Here is a 7,946-nt window from a genome sequence, read left to right on the forward strand (position 1 = left end):
GACTCTTAAACATGCTGTACACCAGTGACAGTTAGTTAATTATGAACAGGGGAAAAACCCCAAACTAGGCCATGATTGTAAAAGTGCGAGCGTCTGCAGTATTGCAAAATAGTAACGAAAATTGACCCCTTCCATTGTCCCCGCTTTAGCTTAATAAGTTTAAAGCTTAAACAAAGCGCTAGCTGTATTCGGCAATCGGAACGAGTTATCAAGAATCGCCCTTGGATTCGCGATGTACAGACTCGAATCAAAGCGCAAAAAGTACTACAGCATCGAAATATTTCTTAACTTGAGATTTCCTTTGAAGTTTTGCCTGAATCGACTGCCTATTAATTCATTATCAGAAGAACGGCGCATTTACTGTCCAATATTGGTTGTCAAACTGCCTTCATTATCTGGGTCCCAGGGGCAGTGATTTGGTCTGTGTCTTGTGTTAGGAACGTTAGTGTTTGGTCCCCGAAACAATTAGTTTATGGGCAAGCCGGCACAAGTTTGGACCATTAGAGAGACGCGAAATTGGATTATTGGTTTAAACTATAGTTCGATAATGAGAACTGTTGATAATGATGTGTTAATACACCGCGATTAAATAGAAATACAGAAAGAAGGACCATTCCTTGAAACTTATATTTACTCGCCAAAAAAACCAATATTTTGGTTCAGTGTCCCAATTTTACGAATTTTAGTTTTGAAAATTGGTTCTGGGAGTCTTCAAGATGATTCATTCAAACCTCTTATCTGACATCTTGTCGATTCATTAAAAGTATTTCCGTGACAAAAATACTTTGTAATTTTTTGCCGTTGACAGAATCTTGCGGTTCTGCAATCATATTAAAGAACAGAATTTTTTTTTTACAGTTTATTTTTTATTTTAAGCATATTTTTTAGTGACCCAAACTGGAATTTCCCATTTAAGGCCAAAGCTTAGAATTGTTTGCCACAGGCATAAAAAAGTGTTTCTTTTCGCAATTTTTTTTTATATGGACAGTGCTGTATGTAATGAATATAGCATCTAACAAAAAGAATTATATTGTTTAAACTAAACAAAAATATTCTTCAGATCACTGATTGAGTCCTTTAAAGTAAAATATGGAGTACCGAAGATAAATTTGGCGGCACATCGCACGCGAAAGTAACAAAAATCATCAAATTTTAAAGAACTAAAAGTTATATATTAATTCATTTCCGGGCAAGCGCCATCTTTACCAATCTCTCACCAGAGGGCGTATTACGCTTTGCTCAAACGAGTGAAGCTTGCGAAACGCGCCCTCTTGTGAGAGATTGCATCTTTACAATTCTATGAGTTCTTTCTCATATCATTTTAGTCTCAGTATTCGCCACTCGGAACTACTCGGGTGTATAGTGCACTCGACAATAATAGTTTGTATGGAGCGTAGCGTAGCCGAGGATTGTCGATTGGGACATTTGGTTAAGCTCAACATATTCAATGTATAACAGATATATGGTTAAACGGTTTACATGTACATATGTGTGTTTGTATTTATCCAAATTCAGTAAACTGCGCACTCATTAAATTTTTTGTATTTTTAAAACTTTATCAAAGAAGGTTATTTGTCCTTTAATAAAAATGAGGAAAATATTTTCTCAATAAATAATTATTTACTAGGAATTATACCCTAACATCACTGTATAAGCCGCGTAGATGAACGCCATAAAGATCGACCAATATACAGGTATGTGGATGGGATGTTCGATCTGAACCTAAGTCAGTTGAAATTTGAAGTTTTTTTTTTTTTCATTTGCTAATCAAAAGAGCAATCAAGAGAAAAAAAAACAAGAAAAAAAGACCGTTTATTTTTCAACAAGAAAAAATATCTAGTCTGGTTTTCCAAGTGATGTGTTAGGGGTGCATTAAACAGCAAAGGGCCATTTTCATTACATTTAAGGTGGCTATGAAATTCAACAATTAACAAACAACTGAAGGTGAATTTTTTTCAAACAATAAAACGACCTAATAATTGGTTTGTCTAACTTGAGAATGATAGTAAATTATTAGTCTGAGGCCAGATGTTAAGGTGTTTCACTTTATAAATGGAAAGTGAAGAAACAACGCCTGCTTTTCAGACGACAGGATGTACTTATACGAAGTGGGAAACAATTTACAGAGTAAGACGGCATTAGAAAACGACTCACGCAAACTTTAAGAGAATCGGACTCGGAAATCGGAAATACAAAGTACAGATAAGCCAAAATCCAGAGAGATTTGTTCAGTAAAGATGCCGTAACAAAGATAACGAATAACGAAATCCAAGATAATTAACTCTTTATCTGTTCATTCACCGAACGATTATTCTGATCAGTAAACGACTGTCAAAATGATTAAAACAGTAGAAATAATTATCAGTCTCTCCGTTATTGGTGACTCGATCCAAGTGATAAGAAAACAATATTTAATACTAGCAGATTATCTTGGCAAATTCCAGTGTTTACAGAACAGAATGGCTAATTTGTTTAATGTACCTTGATTGTAATAAAGCAAACTGACACAAATCAGGCACTAGTAATTAAATAAGACAAAAAATGTGTAAATCTGTCACCACCGAGAAAAATATCTATAGCCCAGCCTCGAATTATTAGTTCGTTCTAATACTAATAAAGCACATTAAAGATCTCGCCCTGTATTGCAATTATGTTTGAAACAAGATAGGATCCTAGATACACTCTGATGGTGTTTGTATTGTGTTAATGTATAAAGTTTATGAAACTTTCTTGCAAATGAAAAGAAAAGTACTAGTTTTGCATTGCCAGCGATATACATCTGAGAACAGTCTCATTAAAATCAAACTGAACTGAGAACTGAGTATATGAGTTTCAGATTATGCGGGTTTTTCAGTATTTGATTTTATGGGACAAAAATATACGATAAACTGAATTTTCATGTTCTAGGCTCGCTGGCTTATATATGCTAGTATACGGTTAAATAAGATATCAGACGGTAAATTCATAATCATCATAAAATTCCTCTTTTGTTTTATTTTTGTTTGTTTTGTTTTGTTTGTTTGTTTATTGTGGGGGGGGGTCATGCAGGTATGAAGGTAACAAACAATGCAGAAAAATATTACCCCGGCAGATACTTCTGTAATTTCTTTCTACAATGATCACAATCTTTATTGCACATAAGAACCATCATACAAAGCAATTTTCCTGTATAAATTTAAATTCTATTTCTTACGTTAGGTGCATGTGTTTGTAACCTATATACAATTGAAAACTTTGTTCGGTACTTTAGCAGTTAGAGAGCTTTCGGAGTATACACCTTATATAATGATACCGGGTTGCAGAGTTTCCCTTGAATCACAATATTTAATAAATCTAATTTAAATAATCTATCGAAATAAATATAGTTGTTTTGGTTTACCCGCTAAATTGTATTTTTTTTTTCATCTTCTCCTTGGAGTGTTATATAAAACATAATAAACTTATTTAAAATAATATTATGTCGATTTTCAAGAGTTATTCATGAAGGACTGTCTCGGCCGGAATTCATTAAAAAAGTTAGACAAAATATCAGGCAAAAAGCATATTCGAAGAAAACGTGGACAATTACAAAATTCAAATTTTTGGGACCACGTCTTTCAGTACTCTCAGTGCTTTGATTTTCCCCATGATATATTTGGAAGTGTGACGTCAGATCATGCTCTCCATCTAACCGAAGTTTTTATCAATCACGTAACGTTAAATATGATTCTATGCATAATCATTTTCAAATAATGTGAGAAATAAAACACCATTTAAATATTAATTGAATATTATTAATTAAAATAAATGTAGGTTTTAGAATGTTGTCACTTAATCAAATGAATACTGCTAAATAATGCATTTTTAATTTTTTGAATGTTCGCGTATCAATTTATTCTGAACACAGTCGGAGTAATTTGTAGATGTAATGTTTTGTATAAATAGATTGCACTTTGTTTATCTTCATGTGAAAAATTGAATGTTTCATTTACGTATACCATCTATAGGTTTAAAATAATACATTGTTCATCTTCACGTATATTTTCAAAAAAAAAACAAGATAAACAAAAAAATTCTGCAAATATAATTCAATTCCGTGTAGGATGAAAAATAAATATAAAAAAATTTCATGAAAGTCGGTTCGAGGATGAAAGCAGGGCAGAGTTATACATAATGTCATTTGGACATACAAATTGCTGACCAAATAAAGAATGATTAATGATGTCAGGGACACGATTAGGCGGCTCTTGACTACAGTTAGAGAGAAAATCGCAACTCAGACAACATTACCAAAGACTGCTCCTCAGATAAATTTTAATTTTCACACAGAACTGTCGACCAGACTGATCATCGGTAATCGCGAAAGAAAATAGGTTGATGTCTATATATATATATAGTGCTTCTTTCACAGTACTAGTGTCTGCATCTGTGACGTTTTTGGGTTTTTTTGCCGTTTAATTGAATACTTTTGAATAGAAGATTACAATTATAAAATTCAGTTAAACATATGCATGGAATTTTATTTATTGGTTAGTAATCAGCACAAATTTCGAAAGAGAATTGATTTTTTTTTTTAATGAAAATGTACATACATGTATAATGAATTGACCTATTCTAAAATGATATGAGGACGAGATGTGTTAAAATGTATAGGTGGCGCTTGGCCACCTATACATTTTAACACATCTCGTCCTCATATCATTTTAGAATAGGTCAATTCATTATATGTACATGGCCACCTATACATTTTAACACATCTCGTCCTCATATCATTTTAGAATAGGTCAATTCATTATATGTACATTTTCATACAAAAAATCAAGACAGGGCGTATCTGTTTGCATGAGAAAAAGGTGGAAAAAATCGGATGGAAATAACCTTGAAATTAGACAATAATTAATCCGTATCTTAAATAAAGGCATTGTATTGAGAGAGAGAGAGAGAGAGAGAGAGAGAGAGAGAGAGAGAGAGAGAGAGAGAGAGAGAGAGAGAACAATTTAGCGGGTAAAAATTGAGGAAGTTTGTTATTTAAAAAGAATTAAAATCACGGCGCATTTTTAGTCTATTGGAGTTTATGTAAGAACTAAGTTATAAACGTAAACTTTATTATAAAAGCACAGTCAATTCTACGAAAGACGAATAGGGCCATTTAAAAAAATATTTTTATCTCGTAATTACGAGATAAGATCTCGTAATTACGAGTTAATCATCTCGTAATTACGAAAAAAGATCTCGTTATTACGAGTTAATTATCTCGTTAAAACGATTTAATTATCTCGTTATTACGGGAAAAGATCTCGTAATTACGAGAAAAGATCTCGTAATTACGAGAAAAGATCTCATTATTACGAGAAAAGATCTCGTTATTACGAGTTAATTATCTCGTTATTACGAGAAAAGATCTATTTAAAATGTTGCGTTTCATTATTCTAATCTTTTTATGTAAAGTGTATGAACTACTGCAATGTCTATTGATATATACATACTTAGCATAATCATCGTTTAAAAGCGTACGCATAATTTGATATAAAATCGGATCAAGCAGTTTAAAAGAAATTTCAGAAGTAGCAAAGCAGATTGATTAATAAATTCATCGAACTGTTTATCAATAATTAAGAAGGATACGTGTAATTTGTTTTCAGACTCCAAAATGTTAGAATACAAAATCAATTATTTTTAATATACATGTACGTTGTGTATAAACATATAAAACACAAATTCGGGTAAATCGTGTATATCCATATCCATGACTGAAACTATAAAGTCATTAAAGTTATCTGTTACTTTTACGACTATAGGACTACCTGATATTTACTTCGTACTGGGATTATAATTTATATAAGTTAAATAGTAAAATTACATGAAGTTCTTTCCTTTTATTCATATAAGATAAAATGTCAAATCCAATAATTGATATGTAGAAATTAATGAAAAATGATCGATGTTACTTTCAAATATTAATCAAAATTGAATAAACGTTTCTTGAATGAAAAAGACTGAAAGGGTGATCCAGTCGAATTCTTTTCAGAAACGCACCATTTTATGTAGATCTTTTCTCGAAATAACGAGATCTTTTCTCGTAATAACGAGATCTTTTCTCGTAATAACGAGAAAATTATCTCGTAATAACGAGATCTTTTCTCGTAATAACGAGATAATTTACTCGTTATAACGAGATCTTTTCTCGTTATAATGATATCTTTTCTCGTAATTACGAGGTCTTTTCTCGTAATTACGAGATAATTAACTCGTAATAACGAGATCTTTTATAGTTATTACGAGATCTTTTCTCGTAATTACGAGATAATTTACTCGTAAACGAGATCTTTTCTCGTAATTACGAGATAAAAATATTTTTTTATGTGGCCCTATTCGGCTTTCGTACAATTCTTACTCACAGCGAAAACATTTATTTGCAATATTTTGAAAATCGAACACAACCTTATGCTTACATTGTAGATTCATTCATTAAAGCATGTCATTACATTCCCGAGAATACAGTATGAAAAATTGAATTACGCATCACATTGCGATCTTTTAGCACTTAGCCTTTTGACAATACAGATCTAAATCTTAATCTCTTTCTCATACTAGTGCCTGATTTACAATATTCTACAGTGTTTCACAATAAATCTGCTGCAGCATTCTATAAGCATGTACAGAACTTCGTCCAATCCTCCCCATCCAACATGGTTAACCCCAATTTTCCATTTGAATCTTTGATCAATTGTATGGCCAATCGTTTAGGTTCTCATGTCAAGATGGATGGGAGCGCTGGCGTCAAGGCCGCATGGAAATATAATCAAGCAATCCTCTTGTATGTGAAGTGTAAAGATAATGAATCGAACTGTCACATTTTTCTCCTGTTGTCTGAATCTCTTTCCGAAGGACACAAGAATGAAAGATAAAGGAAAAGGGATTTTTCCGCTCCTCTCTTTCTCTAACGTCTTCGACAGAGAAAGTTATGTGAGCGGATGCCATCTTACGGTGGGGGAGGCAAGTTCAAAAAGGAATGAACGCAAACGGAGGAAAATAAATTTAAAAACTAGGATTTCATAGACAACCCCCCCCCCCCTTTAAAAAAGGCTAAGGGCGGAAGGGGGGTGGTCGGGGGTGATGTTACTTTTTTCATTTCGACTCTCAGCTATTGGCTGTCACTGGCGTGGCATTTTAATACACGCTCTGGTAAATTAACACATTGCCTAGTGTCGTGCAAGAGGCGAAGTTATTTCAGCAGCAGTAGTTATTTTGAGACCAATGGTAATGTTTCAAGTTGACCGACTAATTTATCACAGAGAATTTTCCTATTCCAGAGAGAGAGAGAGAGAGAGAGAGAGAGAGAGAGAGAGAGAGAGAGAGAGAGAGAGAGAGATGATTATCTGATGGTTTGACTGTCATCGGAAGTTCAAAAAGTCAAGAACTTTTGATAAGCACTGCACCCGGTAACAGTTAATTGTTTGCGAGGAAACTCATCTATCACGTAGTGTTAGTAGAATTAGAGTATTTGTCTGATTGCATTGCATAGACTACAAATCTATTTTCGATACATAGGAATTATGAATATTATTGAAAACCATATTTCTTCCATGACATCAAGTGAATTAAAATGAAAAAAAATGTTTTAAAATGCAAAAAGAATGCTAGAGCAATCGCATGAACAAAACAGATTTTTCATTTTCTTCAAACTACATGTAATAGTTCAGAGATTGCTACAAATTAAAGTTGCGTACAGCACGTATTTTACAGTAATTACGTGGTTTGATAGTTTTGTTAGCAGTTTGGGAAGATAATTACTAGCTAGATTTCAACTGATCTCACGAAATTTATTTCATCCCGGTTGATTCTTTCAAAATTGATGAAAAAAAACCAAAATAAATAAATTATAAAAAAAAAAAAATCGCCTGCGGGATGAATGACTAGAATTAACATCATTTCGGGAATTTTATTTTCAATTTTAATTCGGTAAA

The sequence above is a fragment of the Crassostrea angulata genome, chromosome 10 (assembly GCF_025612915.1).
Source record: "Crassostrea angulata isolate pt1a10 chromosome 10, ASM2561291v2, whole genome shotgun sequence".
Taxonomy (NCBI): domain Eukaryota; kingdom Metazoa; phylum Mollusca; class Bivalvia; order Ostreida; family Ostreidae; genus Magallana; species Magallana angulata.